Source organism: Triturus cristatus, chromosome 2_1, assembly GCF_964204655.1.
Source record: "Triturus cristatus chromosome 2_1, aTriCri1.1, whole genome shotgun sequence".
NCBI classification, from domain to species: domain Eukaryota; kingdom Metazoa; phylum Chordata; class Amphibia; order Caudata; family Salamandridae; genus Triturus; species Triturus cristatus.
In genome coordinates this window covers 873,627,719-873,643,770 of record NC_140581.1, presented here as the reverse complement: position 1 = coordinate 873,643,770, position 16,052 = coordinate 873,627,719, and positions in this window count along the sequence as shown.

The window sequence follows — 16,052 nt, the reverse complement described above, 5'->3', positions numbered from 1 at the left end:
GTTTTTCTACCATGTTCCCTGGATCAGTCAGGATCAAAAGATGTTATAATCAAACTGCCCATTCTGGCCTATACCTACTTTCTTAAAGCGGTATTTTCAAACATAGAATGTTAAAACCAACTTCACTAAAAGATGTATTTTAGCATTCTGAGTTCAGGCATGCTAAATTCGTTTTTCTACCATGTTCCCTGGGTCAGTCAAGATCATAAGATGTTATAATCAAACTGCCCATTCTGGCCCATGGGGACAGGTAGCCTCGCAATAGTGAAAAACGAAATTGGCTATAATTCACTATCAGGACATGCCACACACACCAGGGCATGCCCTACCTTTCACATACAATGCACCCTGCCCTAGGGCCTACCTTAGGGGTGGCTAACATGTAGAAAAGGTAAGGTTTAGGGACTGGTAAGTGGGTGCACTTACCAAGTCGACATGGCAGTACTAGACTGCACACAGGCTCTGCAATGGAAGGCCTGAGACACACTTTACAAGCTGCTTCTGTGGGTGGCACAATCAGTGCTGCAAGCCCACTAGCAGCATTTGATCTACAGGCCCGGGGCACACATGGTGCACTGTACTAGGGTCTGACAAGTAAATCAAATAAGCCAATCATGGAGTCACTAATCCATTACATCAGTTTAGCAGAGGGAGCACTTGCACTGTGGCACTGAATAGCAGTGGCACAGTGCCAAAAACGTCTAACCAGCAAAAACATATCAAAAACAGAGGAGACAACAGCAAAAAATGGAAGGGAGACTCACGCCAATGGTACCAGGTCTAACAGCAACCCTTCTAGCATACTTTTCAAATCGCATAAGTGGGTGATGTGAAATCACAATACACCCCACATTTGGCATTTGACAGTTATATTGCCTGCACACGATTTTCACAGTTTTAACAATAAACATACCTAAAAACTAAATATGAGAATTGGAGTTTGCTAAATATACACTATGTTTCAGAGGTTAAAGCAGAGGCAGTGGGGTAATGCAATATGATGGGGCACCCCTGCAGAATGCAATGAGGCATCCCTGAGTCTCCCCTATCTCACACATATTCATTAACCTTGGGCTGAATGAAGCCCCACAGAAGGCGTTCCACCCCCTGCACTGCAGGGGCTACAAGGGCCCCCTTTACACCCCTGAGCACAGGCATTAAGAGAGTTCTTGCCACAAGGAGGTCCAAAAAATGGCAGCAGTCTAGATCTACAATGAAAAGAAAAATTGTAAACTTAAAATAAAGTTTGTTGGCTAGGAATTGAATGTGTACATTAATCATAAACCTCATACTATAGCCACACAGTTTAAGATAGAACATGGTAAAATGGAAAAGTAGAACGGTCAAATATGAAATAAAAACAATTAAGATGAGTGAGGGGAAAGAGCATGGATGGTGGTAAAAGATTCAGTTTCAGGATAAAGTCAAATGTTCACCAAGTGTCTTCAGGAGGGCCAATTACTAAGAGTTTTTTTCACTTCTCAGGGAGCGGTGTCGGATCAACACATTTGCTCTGTAAGTAAAGTGAGGGGCTCAGCATTCATTTAATTCATGGTCAGAGTATATGTTCTCATATGCGCCTTTTTCATCTGGGCTTCTCAGTCACTGTTCTGTTGCAGCCAGTGAATCATTATCCTTGTCCAAAAAGAAGTCAGTGGTAATTTGCATTTCATCTGCCCTCTGAAAAGACTGGAGATATTCCTCTAAGGCATTGCTTCCCAAACATTTTAGAACCACAACCCACTTTTTAGTATGACAAACTTTTCTCGACCCACCTAGCTTTAACGGACATGACCCCTGCGCCGCTCCCTCTGCTGCCTCTGCCTAGCTTCCTGGTACTGAAGCATCTCAAGCAACCCTGAAACCGGCAGATCGAGCTTGTTGTTCTAGGTCAGGTGACCCACTTGATCTCCTGTGTTGTTGCAGCCTTGGGGGCAGATTTACATGCCCCTTGTGCCTCTTTGCGCTGCCAGTACGTAATTTTTTCTGACGCACCGGCGGCACAAACAATGCGCCCTATTTACAACGTGATGCATCTAGGGAGATGCGTCACGTTGTAAAGCCCTGCGTCACATTATACCTGCATCAGATATAATGTATGCAGGGGGGCGTTCCCACGCAGGAAAGCTTCGTAAAAGTGACGCAGTGAAATCTACAAGATTTCACTGCGTCACTTTTAGGACGCCACTGCGTAAAAACCTTACGCCTGCTAGAAGCAGGCGTAAGGAGTGACGCAGTGTAGTGGGAATAGGCCACAAAATGCATTGCTGGAGTTGCGTCATGCTTGCGACACGACTCCAGCAATGCGTAACTTTTGCCCCAACAGATGCGTCAGAATTTCTGACGCATCTGTCAATCCTTCCGCCATGGTGCGCCGTATTGTAAATACAGCGCATCCATGGTGGCGCAAGCATTTTTTTCTGTGGCGCAAGGAAAGTGATGCCTCTCTATAGATGCGTCACTTTCTTGTAAATTTGCCCCTTGGTATTTTGTAATATTACTACCCCATGTTATTTTTATCTTTCTCAGTTTAATTTTGCTTGTTGATCATTCCTCTTTATTTCTTGCTCCTTTTACTTAATGGGTTGCGAGTCCGTCGACACCTTCTCGCTCCTCGCCACCCTTCGGTCTCCTGGATATCCCCTTCCACCTTCCAGGACTACTTATGGAGACCACTGCATAGCTCTACTAGAAGCCCTTGAACCCTGGTCTTGCGCCACTCCCCCTGCTGCCTCCTTCTAGCTCTGTGGTACTGCTGCATTTCCGCCAACTCCGAAGCCGGTAGCTCAAGCCTGTTGTCCAAGGTCAGGTGACCCACTTGACCTACTGTGTTGTTTTAGCCTTGTTATATTGTATTATTGCTACTGCATGTAATTTTTATCTTCTCAGTTTAATTTTGCTTGTTGATCATTCCTCTGTATATCCTTCTCCTTTTACTTAATTGGTTGCATGTCTGTCGGTGCCTTCCTGCTATTCCTTCCACCGTTCCTCGCCACCCTCCCGGATAACCCCTCCCTTCTTCAAGGGCTACTTATGAAGGCCACTGTGAGGCCGCGCCCACCGGCCACACCACTGGTGCACCAAAGGCACACCTGAGGCAATCCCGTCTGCGCCCGTCCACACTTGGACTGCGCTCAGCGCCAGGACCCCTGGCCCAATGCACTCCCATTGCTACACATTCACAGACATTTGCACCCTCAACCCTGGATGTAGCAACAACTGCGGTCACACCTCTATCCCCACTCCACAAAGGAAACCTTCTCCTGCCTCAGCTGCCGGTTCACCTCAACCCTACAGCCGAAATCTACAATAGCAATCAGCACCATGCCACCACCAGAAGCCAAGCCCACCCCCTGGAAAACTCACCTGCCTCCTGCTCAACATCAGATCACTCAGCAAGCATGCCACCAAAATCTGGGACACCATCTACACCCTCACCCCAGATGTAACCTTCATCACAGAAACCTGTCTCACCCTACTGCAACCCTGGACATTGCCAGGGCAACTCCCACCAGCTACAAAATGAAGCACCACGACTTCTCCAACAAACCCAGAGAAGGCATTGCCATTATACACTAGAAATCAATAACCTGCACCATCTCCAAAGACGAAACCATGCCCATCATGGAACACATGAATTTCCAGCTTCACACTAATGACAATACGACCATCAGAGGCACACTCGCATACAGACCGCCAGGCCCACGAAGAGGCTTCAGCAACACCATCGCTGAATTCATTACCCCGTTCGCAATTTAATCTGAAATCTATGTATTCCTGGGAGCCCTCAACTTCCACCTGGTAGACAGAACTGACATCAGCTCCACCAACCACCTGGAAAGACTGGACAACATCAGACTCAAGCAACTAGTCACAGAACCCACACACAAAGCAGGACACACTGGATTCTGTCTTCACATCCAGCAATAGAATTAGATACAGCCACATCTCGGAAGCCACCTGGTCGGATCACTCCATCGTACACTTCGCCATCTCTGGGCCCACCCTCAACTCCCCAAAGGACACATCGCCCTCTTCCGCAGCTGGTCCAAAGCCACCTAGCAACAGTGGACCGATGCCCTCAGCACCACTCAGCCCAAAGAATCCACCAACCTGGACCTGGCAGTCAATCACTTCACTGATTGGATCACCAACAACGCTGACAGAGTCGCCCTCACCAAATCAGCCAAAATGCACAGAACTCCCAAACAAGCCAGCTGGTACACTCTGTGACTACGCACCTTAAAACGCAAATGTGACCTACTTGAGAGAAAATGGTGAACAAGCAAGAACCACACCAACAGACCCACCTTCAAATCGGCACTCATATACCACCGACAGATCAATGCTGCTAAAAAAGGGGCCCTCACTCACAGAATCAACAGCAGTTCCAAACATGCCAAAGAACTCTTCACCATTGTCAGGGAGTTCACCTGCCCATCAGCCACCAAAAACACCATCACAGCATCACAGGAACTCTGCAACCCCCTCGCTGACCATTTCCACAACAAGATAGCAACCATCTACAAAAACTTTGACTCTCAACTCAACAACCTCCTCAGTCACCAGCCAACCACCACAACCAACCACCAACTCACAGCATGGAAACAACTCAACACATCAGACCATCCAAGTTAAAGAACACAATACACTCAGGAACACCCAAAACCCCTGCCCCCACTAGTTCTTCAACCTCAGCAGTGACGAGATTAGCAGCCAGCTCACCACCAATCTCAATGCCTCACTAGCCATAGCCACCTTCTCTGATGCCTAGAAATACCTTGAGGTAAGACCACTCCTCAAGAAACCCTCAGCAGACCACAGTGAACTCCAGAACTACTGAACGATCTTGCTACTCCCTTTCCCCGTCAAGGTCCTATAGAAAGCCATCAACCTCCAACTCACCGAACATCTGGAGAAAAACAACCTCCTTGACCCTTTACAGTCAGGCTTCAGATCCAACCACAGCACAGAGACAGCCCTGATCACCACAAAGGATAACATCCAGACTCTAATGGGCAGAGAAGAATCAGCCGCCATGATCCCGCTTGACCTCTCTGCAGCCTTCGACATGGTTTTCCACCACACCTTCATCAACCGCCTAACTAAAGATCGGCATTACAGACAACGCTCGCAGCGTACCACAAGGCTCATCCCTCATTCCTACCCTCTTTAACATCTACATTACACTACTTTTGGACATTGTCCGATCTCACCATATCAACATCATCTCCTACGCCGACGACACCCAGCTCACCCTATCACTCTCAGCCGACCCCACATCAGCAAAAAGAGGGACAATTGCCTCAAACGCAACACAGACAAGACAGAAGTCCTCATCTTCGGCAAACACACGACTCTATGGAACGACCTCTGGTGGCCATCAGAACTCGGACCCACCCCCCACTCCAAAAGCCCACGCCCGCAAACTCACCTTATCCTTGACAAAAAACTAGCCATGACACAACAAGTCAATGCTGTTTCCTCAGCCTGCTTCCACAAACTCTGCATGCTCCGCAAGATCTTCAAGTGGCTCCCCATCAACACCAGGAAAACCGTAATCCAGGCCCTCATAACCAGCCGTCTGGACTATGGTAATGCACTCTCTACCAGCACCATCACAGAACTCATGCAAAGACTACAGTCGATCCAGAACGCAGCAGCCAGACTTGTCCTCAACCTGCCCAAAAGAACCAATATTACCCAACACCTGAAGGACCCCCACTGGCTCCCTATGCAGAAGAGATGCCATTTCAAGCTGCTGACCCATGCCTACAAAGCCCTCCATAACCAAGGACCCGCCTACTCGAACCACCGTTTACACTTCTACCAACCACACAGGAACCTGCGCTCTGCACACCTCACCTCACCCCTTCAGAGATACCACGCATACATTGCACCCACACTGGAGCATGCTCCTTCTCCCACCTTACTGCCAAAACCAGTAACACCCTACCCCTCCACCTCCACAGCGCACCATCCTTGACTGAGTTCAGGAAGAACCTGGCTGTTCGACTAAGACCAGCAGCTTTCTCCTGGAGTCCCTCTGGGCTGACGAGCAGCGCTCCGCAAATACAACCATATGGAGGCCAGGAAGCGGTGGTAGAGAGCGACCTTTGACCCTGTCACCAGGCAGGTCGCTCCCCTCATCCGCCACCCCCTGTGGGGTGAACCTGCAGCAGAACAAAACGCGCGCCATTGCGCTAGAGCAAAATGAGTGAACCTCACTCCTGTCTCACACAACATGCCCCCCAAGAGAACCTTGCCTAAACGTTGCAGCTGGAGAACAATGGCCAATATGGGGCAGCACGGGCCCACGGGCCCTCAGGACCCCACTGGGACCCTTTAAACAAATATGGCCAAAAGGTGGAGCCACCTAGGCTCTATAAACAAAAACATTCCCCCTTATCGTTGGAGCGACCCCCTATCAGGGGGGGCCACTCGGGAAATATGCCGGAACACAGGGAACAAGACGAGCCCCTCTGGGCCCCTCCAGGACAAGGGCCACCCATGTAGGGGCGATACGGGACCCAACACTGTGCCTCACAAGGCACCACCACCTTGATGAGGCCCCTACTCACCGGGACAGGTAATCTCGCTGTGGCCCATGGCGCTACTCGGGGTCTCCTCTCCAAGGACCGGCAGCACTTCTCCGAGGAGTCCGCGAGGCTCCCCCTGCTTCCTCCTTCACCCGGTCCCTCCCTGGGGACAAGGGACTTGGCAGGGGAGCCCACGAGGCTCCAGACGACTTCCTCAGGCTGCCGGGGCGTGCACGGGACTTCCTCAGCAAAACCGAAAATCCCGCCCGCCACCAGGCACATTGTTGGCTGATTTCCGGTTTTACTCTTCCCGGGCCGTGGCAGTGAAACGCGGGGTGGGCTCCCGCATTGGAATAAAGTAAATTTGCGGCATATACAGCGGTGTGGGCACCCGCTAAGGAATAAACAAAGGCCGCCATGCGAGGTGGGCACTCGCTATTTGAGTATAAAAATAAGCGGGGTGGGCACCCGCGAAGTAACGAGAAATGCGGCATGAAAGCGGGGTGAGCACCCGCGAAACACAGAAAAATGCGAGGTGGGCACCCGCCGCAGTGGCATAACAGGGGAATCCCTACGCAGTGGATTCCCCCCAGCAAGGGCTGCAGTGCAGCGCTGCGCAGCCCACGTTCTTCCTTTTCAGGGGAAAGTGGAATGAAAGCGCACACGAGGTGCTGGAAGCATCAAAAAGTCCTGCATCCAAAAATAAGGGACCCAAGCAAGCAAAAGGGTCCAAAAAAGTCCTTTAGGCATTAGGGGGGCAATGCAGGGCCCAGGGGCCAGCACACAGGGCCCACCAGCTGGGAGGCAGCCCCCATGGCGGTCCCTCCTGGGCCCCACCAGCAGCAAGCTCCCCTCCGTCTGGAACAGAACAGGAACTGAACAATTTCATGGGGTCACAGCCCCTATATTTATATGCCCTTTTCCTTTGTGACACAGCACAGGGCTTGGGGGGTACCAGTCAGAACTGGTTTAGGGGAGCTTTGGAGCACTTTGTTGTGCTCAGCTTCTCTCTCCTTTGTCCACCAGAAGCCACTCTTGCACTATCAATGAAAAGCAGTTACCAGCAAACTGTGCTGCCACATACAAGCGGGCAGGGCAGGTGCAATTGTACTTACATTACATGCTTATGCATTAAAATGCTTCTAAAACTCTCAGTACACTGAATAACTTCTCCTGGTTCCTCCTAAAGTCCAAAAACTGCTAGGGACTGATTTCCAGACACCATGGTACAGTTAGCAGGAAGAGACAGGCTCAGCCATTCTCTTCAGCCAGGGCTCCAGAACAGGTTGCAGTTCCCATTGGTCTGCTGTTTTTTCATATAACATTCTGGCCATTTATAACCTTGGGGCCACGGATTCACAAGGTCTTGCCCTTGAGAAGTACTGTAGGTACTAGAAGAACCAAGCAAAGCCACAATAGCTGCAAAGGCAAACACATACAGCAGATTATTCCTCTTCTTTTTATCCCCAAGTGCTCTTGTGTTCTGGCATCTCTGAGGAGTGAGCCTTTATTATAGCTCCTATTTTTTTGATGAAATCTCACAATTTCTTATTCTGAGGGTCTTCCAAGATTTCCAGAACCCATGGCAACTGCATGAAGCTTCTTCAGCACTCACAAGATCTGGCTTATGGATATGATACCCACCCGTTGCCTCCAGCAGGTGCCCCACTTTTACTGGATCTGGGTCCTGGTTAGCTCCTGCAGTGACAGGACTTAGCCAGCTTGTTTTTATAGTAGGCCTTTTTTTTAAGGCAAGCACACACCAGAGCCCTGTTTGTAATAAAATGCCACTATCCGGATTCCTGCCTGCTCTCTCTGACCAAATCTGCCCTCCCTTTCTTACATACTCTTAAATAATTTAGGGTTGATACTACTGTAGTAAAATCCAACTTTTCCTTCGTCTGACTTCAGCCTCCACTTCTATATTTCCATTTCAAGCACTGACTGGGAGTATAATATTACATCAAATAACTGTCTTGCCCAAAAGTGCAAATGTTTCTCTTGTTCTGCTCCATCTTTTTTGAATAGCGAGTTGAAGTCTCCATGGCAGATAACATGGCTAAGATCCACTGTTAATGGGTTGCTTTACCTGCAGCCTACCTTTTAGCTGAGTTGGTGACATGGTTAGTGATATGGGCTAACGGGTTCTTCAGTAAGGTGTCTTTGCTCTGTAACTCCATGTGCACTTTATTGCATCGAGAACCCTCCTTTTCGAAAGGTACCTCTTATATTGTCTCTCATAATTCCCTGGTAGTTTTAGACACTAGGTCACTAGTACGTTATAAAATGATCCATTTTTATTGTAAAGTGCTCTAGCACCCTTTGGGTAATGTCCGGACTGCATAAAAATATATAAATAAATAAGTAAATAAATAAATAAATACCTATGAAGGTTCAGTCTTAAGGTGCTATGTGTGACATATCCATTGATATAATTCTTTCAGCATTCAGAAAGGCCTTCTGCAGAATTCAAAGTATAACTCACTATGACCATGTTATGTACCATTTAGGGATAAAGTGCACCCATTCCTTGTTCACAAGAAAATACATTGGAATGTACAGATCTTCAGAGAACCATGCAGCAATATAGCAAGAGTTCCGCAAGCTGTTAGATCTAGCATCCTTGGCGTGATGTCCACTGACTTTGCCCTCTGATCTCCTGTTTTGCTGACTTCATTTTTGCTGGTTTTAGGACCCTGGGCAATTTACCACTGCTAACCAGTATTGAAGTGCATTTGCTCTTTCACAAAAACTTGGCAACATTGGCATATCCACAATTGGCATATTTGATTTACTTATAAGTCCCTAGTAAAGTGCACTACATGTGCCCAAGGCATGTAAGTTAAATGCTACTTCTGGGCCTACACTACAAGTCTCAAGCCTGCCATTGCAGAGCCTGTATGTGCAGTTTTAACCTTCCTTTTAATACATATAAGTCACCCTAAGGTAGGCCCTGGACACCCCAAGGGCAGGGTGCAGTGTATTTTCAAACGTTGGACATGTTCTTTTAAGTTTTGCATGTCCAGGTAGTAAAAACCCTAAATTAATGTTCACTACTGCACAGCCTGTCTCTCCCTTTTTGTGGGATTACCTTATTACATTACATAAGTGTAATTTCCAATTGTTAAAAGATGGCTATCTCAAGTTTGGTGTCTCTGGACTCATAATTTAAAATCACAACAGTAGTAAGTCTGAAAGGCCACTTTTAGGAAGTTGGCAATTTCTTGCTTTAACCATTTTGTGCATCTGCCTGTCTCTAAATACACATCTGGGGTGTATGACAGCTGCGCTATGTGCATTCCCTCTAGACAGCCACACACAAAGAGAACTTAGGTGTGCCTGATGGGCCATTAACACCCTGATGGGCCATCACCAGGCTGATGGGCCATCCTGGGCAGGATGGGATGGAGGAGCTGACACTTGCACCTGAATAGGGCTATGCCTGTCCCCACACAAAGCACTGCATACCCCCTGTAGTGAGTCAGGAGCCAGGGCAGGAAGAACAGGTACCTTGCTCACTTTAAAGGCCTCTCTTTGAAGTCTCTCCCACTTCAAAGGCACAACTGGGTATAAGTACTGGATCTGTGATACTACCAACTCAGTACACTTATGGACTTGAGGACACTCTGCCAAGTAGGACGGATGTGCTGCTGAAAGGACTGACACTCTGATGGACTCTGATGGACTCCTGCTCTGCCCCACCGTCACAACTTGCCTGGTAGTGGGAAGGACTGGCCCTGCATCTCTACATCCCCAGAACCAAGTGACTCCAAGGGCTTTTTTGGCTTGCCTTCTATTCTGAAGTCTCAGGGACATCATAGTCTTCATTCAACCCTGCTACAGCCTCTGGACTCTGTCAGCTGTGAGCCCTGTACTGTCAAGTGGTGCCAATCCACTCCTTGGCCCCTGGAAGTGGGTTTTCTGACCGTACCTGCTAAAATTCACGCATCCCTGTCCTTGCAATAGTCGGAACCGACGCATCTCGCCTCAACCCTGACAGATCGCTGCTGCCGCGGCTCCATGGACAACTCATCGCCAGCTGCATGGCTTGACGACTACGCATTGCCTTCATTGCCAGGGAATTGATAATGATGTATCTGCCAACTGTGCGACTCAGAACTGACACATCTCATACAATCCTACAGATTGCCTCCGACTGCTCCTCGCATCTTGTTTCTAGACGTTGACGCATCCCCAGAGAAGTTACTGTTTGCAGAGGGCCATGCGTGGCTCCTGTATCTGATCCACGCTCCATCGAAGTTGGCATGAAATTTTAGATTTGACCCAGTCAAGAGTGACCAGATAGCCAGGTTGGTGCTATATGTTTCTAACACTATGTTTCAAGTTATTATTTTAATAATTCTACTTGTTGGATTTTTTTCCGTTTTGGTCTTGTTTTAAATTAAGCTCTAGTTTTCTACCATGGTGTGGATTATTTTTCTGTGGTGTTTTCACTGTTTTTTTTTAGTAAGTGTTGCACAAATACTTTACACTTTGCCTCTTATGTAAAGCCTGACTGCTCTGGGCCAGTGTACCAGAGGGTGGACACAGCGTAATATAGGGTGTGTATCTGACTTACGCTGACTCGGATTGGGGTTCCTGCTTGGACAGGGTGCATACCTTCTGCCAACCAGAACCCAATTTCTAACACAAGTCCTAATGCAAAAAATGAAAATGCCCCCTTGTCCTAGATGGGTAGTAGAAAAAGAAACCAACATTTAGTAGAAGTGTTCCCTCACACCCTTACCCTCAGCACCACACCACCTGCTGCTCTCAGATAGCTATGCCTTTTCCCTCTAGGTAAAGAAACTCTTTGGCAGGTGCTTTTTCCATTCAAATCTGTAAAATAAAGGTACTGGTCTCCATCTGGCCCTTTGTGAGTGTGCTCTGTCTGATTTGATACTAGTCCTACTCCTATTTACAAAAACACCCCACCATTTTATTTCTGTCCAGTGTAAAGGTGAATGAAAGCCTGGGTTAGGAAGCTGTGGCCTCAAACTCCTTTGGTAGAGAGTTTTTATTCCTTAGTAGTTATTGCAAAAAATGTGGGGAGTGCCAACATGAGCCCAGTATCTTGGGAACTGTGCCCTGTTGTCTCATAAACCTCATATTATTGGAAAGGTAGGACACCGGGCACAGTGTCAAAATCAAATTTGTTGCGAATTGACTCCCATGAACAATGAAAATACTAAAAATTGAATGACAAAATTTACTTGCATATACTTCTACAACATATATTTGCAAATAACAGAATATCCAAATGTGTATGTTTATCTTTATTCTCTTTAATTAATACTCCATATGAATATTTTTTTTGGTAATTTATGTTTTCTTATTTTACAAAAAAATATATATTTTTTACAATCAATCAATTTCTCTGTATAAACATGTACATTTATAGACAAAAATGCATCAATACAGTCTCTTTATAAATACAGAATAATTCACAAGAAGTGCAAGTGAAATCTAGCTGTGGCATGATTAAATATTCAGATTCAGAATGCAGTGCAAGCGTGTTCATAACTTAATCATTTCAAACAATGGATATTTCCAAAACACAATTATTTTTTTCTGTTCAGGTTATTAATCTATGAACAGCGGAAATACATGGGCTGTAGGTAGACAACGCGTTTCGGCTAGGCCTTCGTCAGGAGCCCGTTCAGGTTTGTGCACTATATACAAAAAATATAATAAAACAATTACAAAATAATAAGCATATATGTAGATTAAAAAGCCTATTGTAGACTTAGGGAGTCAAAGTAGCAATCATTATGCTTTTAATGAGAAACTATACAAATCAATATGATAATTAAACGCAAAAAATCCCAGTCTAGGGTCTCTAATCCGACCAAGAACAACACCTATGTCATAATTTTTTAAAATTATGAAAACACAGCAATAATAGTCTAAAGGTAATATTAGTGTGAAGATCACTGACATATTACATATGACTGAGATTTATATAGAAGTTGCATACCTTTTATTTAGTGAAAAATAAATCAGTATCTGGATGTTCGTAGGATATCTGTATCAGTCCTATGCAATGGTTGTCTATGCCTAATGGAAGCATAAATGCATCACAATTACTTTCACAGGACTGGGTAAGTATTGAGTCAATCTACTCGACTGTTATTTAAGTTTGATCCATATGCCTGTTGCGTTTCTGGGCTTGGACCAGGCTTATATGCTTGGAGAATAATCTTCTTCACTTCGTTTTTCTAACATGGTTATGGTATATCGACAAAAAGGATACAAAAGTAAGAGTCAGTATCCTAAAGGATATATATTTACTAACTCCAGATTTTATATTCTATCTATATTAGTTACACTATTAGTACGATCTGTTCCACTGTTTATATTGTCCAAGTGCCTACTTTTGCTCTATATTTTTAAATTTATAGTATCACGAATACGAATACTCACTTCGTTAAATATAATCAGTTGGCGTTCAACATGGCTTCTAGTAGTGAAATAAAGTCTCTTTTTCCCAAAAATAGTTAAAATGTATCCTTTCTTCAAGCAAGATGTGGGTCTGGGTACCTGGATGTAACAAAAGTTCCCAATAAAATATGGCCAAACATACTTAGATTCGTTTATGCTAAATTAAGGCACTAATTGTAATATGCCAATTAATCTGATCCTAAGTCAGTCCATCTACCATATATATCATACGTCACTAGCTCAAACTCTATCAATTTGTTTTACGTTTTATTTTTAGTTGCTTCACTCCTTAATTGAAGGAATAAGCTAATGTATTTAAACAAACATACCTGAATTAAAAGCGGTAATATGTTTTGACGGAGATAAGTCTTTATCTTGTTTGCGTGGTCGTTTGTCTTCTGTGTGCTCGACTCTGTCCATCAATCTAATTGATAGCAAACGTGGTTTCCTATTAGTTTGCAAGTCAGTTAAACCACCACTGACTATCTCTCTATTTCACATATGCGCTGATATCTATCTAGAGTTTGATTGTAATATCGTAACATATACGTAGGACTCCCCCTGAAACCTCATACATCCCCCTCTCCAGCAAACAGAAGGAATTTGCTTTGTCAATGTCCAACGTTTTTTCCTTTCTTCAACACTTCCATTCACAAAGAGATTAAATAAATCATCCTTATCAGGGGTTTAACTAGACCTACATTTCGGGGGGGGTGCTAACACTTAGACCAGAGGGCGTTGTATCTATATTCAGAGCTGATTCAAAATTACTTGTGAGGGCTCCATTCACTCTTATGTTACAATAAATGATATAGGATGACTAGTCTTAATGATACAAGGCCCGTAAGACATTTTTCAGTGCACTGGGCAGTTAGGTTGGTCTTAACATAACAGGATTTAAAAACTCTTACTCTGGACTTAGGGTTCTCTCGCAAGACATTTTAGAGGAATTAATAGCAAATATTGCTTTCTTTTAGTCCTTATTAAGCCATTAGACTTGGTAAGATGCAGAATTGCAGGTTCTAGTTTCTTGGACAAACAGCCTCTAATGGGGCATTCTATAACACACCCTCCATTTTAATTAGTCTCAACATAATCAGTCTTAAAACAGTGCTTACAAAATATTTGTATGTACATCATCAAATTAAGCTTTGCAAAAAATGACACTGATTATGCACAATGCTGTTGTTATTGTTCTGTTCATACTGTATTTACCAGCATAAAATACGAACATATAATTTTCAGTTAATACATGAATCAACTCTGTTCCAGTCTATCGAGAGAATGCCTAATGTCCAGACTTGATAACAAACAGTGGGCCCGATTCACAAACGTAAACCGAGACCACAATCTAACTATATGACTTTCGGTATTCGCAAAGGGCATTTACGAGTAGTAAAGTTAGATTTTTGTTTCAGTTAAACTTAAGTTTTGGTATTAAGTTTAACTGATTGGTCTCAGTTAAACTTAAGACCAAAACGTAAGTTTAACTGAGACAAAAGTCTAACTTTACTAGTCGTAAATGCCCTTTGTGAATACCGAAAGTGGCAAAGTTAGACTCTTTTCTCAGTTTCCCTTTGCGAATAAGGCCCAGAATGTTGAAACATGGATACCACATTTGGAAATTTGGAAATATATTAATTGTACAAACTCTAATGAAAGACTGACACTGAGCATGATGTGTGATTATCCAAAATGCCAGCACAATACAGAATCAATACCAAAACTTGCAACATACTCACAAGCACTGGTAGGATTAGACTATTTAGTAGTAATACACTTTATGAACCTATTTGGCAGCATTGCTTCAACTTATCCGCAACTTAAGTCTGTAGAATGTTCACAGAATAAATAATGAGTGTATGTAACAAGAGAGTTTTGGCTAAATCAGAAATAGAATTGAAAAAGGTTCTAGGCAATCAGGAATAATTAGAGTAAGGAAAATAGTGAGTTGCAGGCCTAATAGGTTCCATTGTGTTGCAGCAGGCAAAGAAGATGGCACAAAAGATTGGCTAAGCAAGTCTAATTCCAACCTCATTTGAATTTCACAGGAAAAGCACTGAACCCTCTGAGCAGGAAACAAGTACTGCAAGACAATAGGTACCCCCCCCCCTGGCATTTGCAATTTCAAGAATTGCCCTTAATCATTATTCAACCTATGGTCATCTTTAAACCCGGTCATTTTTTTCTGTATCACTGTTTCCTGTCACTGGCTGACTTCTACCTTTTTTCTCACCTCCTTTTTTCTAGTTTTCCCTCCATGTTCATTCGCTCTATTTTCTGCTCTTATCTTCCTCCCTTCTTTTGTCTTACTCTGATGACAGGGATGATAAAGGAGGATAGACAATGTTCCCATTCACTCTCCTTCTTTTGCTATTTTAACCTGTGTAGCTCTCATCAAATTGTATTTTTCTCTTTTCCAATCCTTGAGCGCATGTCTGGACAGGATCTCTAAAGGATTTCTTCTTCTGGCTTTGCATATCTCATTTATCTTAATTTCAACTATTTGTCAACTATTCAGAGGTGTTGATGTGTATGAATGTTTGATAATGTTCAGCATTCCAGCCATCATCTTTTTGTGTTGCTGTAGTCACCCCATGTGGCAACGGTATCCGCAGACATCGGTCCTGTGCGCACTATGACATTGAATTCAAGCTGGCCTGGTTAGTGAGGGCTGATACCCTAAAACCTTTCCCAGGATGCTTGTTTCCAGCCCAGGGAGGATCTGGCCTGATAGTGCGGGCTGGACTGTTCCCATGGGGAGACGGGTCAAGACTGATTTGCATATGACTGGGTGCAAACTGAAATGGCATGGTGAGCAGAAAAACAATGGATTTAGGCCCAGATCTCTGTACTGGGGGAGAATGTTTGACAATTTTCAGCATTTCCTCCATCATCTTTTTGTGTTGCGATAGTCACCCCAAATGGTAAGGGAATGCCCAGGTGTGGGTCCCGTGCTCACCGTGCCATTGGATTCAATCTAGCATGGCTGATAACGGGTGATACCACAAAACCGGGCCCAGGATGCTTGTTTCCAGTCCAGGGAGGGCCTGACCTGGCAGTTTGAGCTGG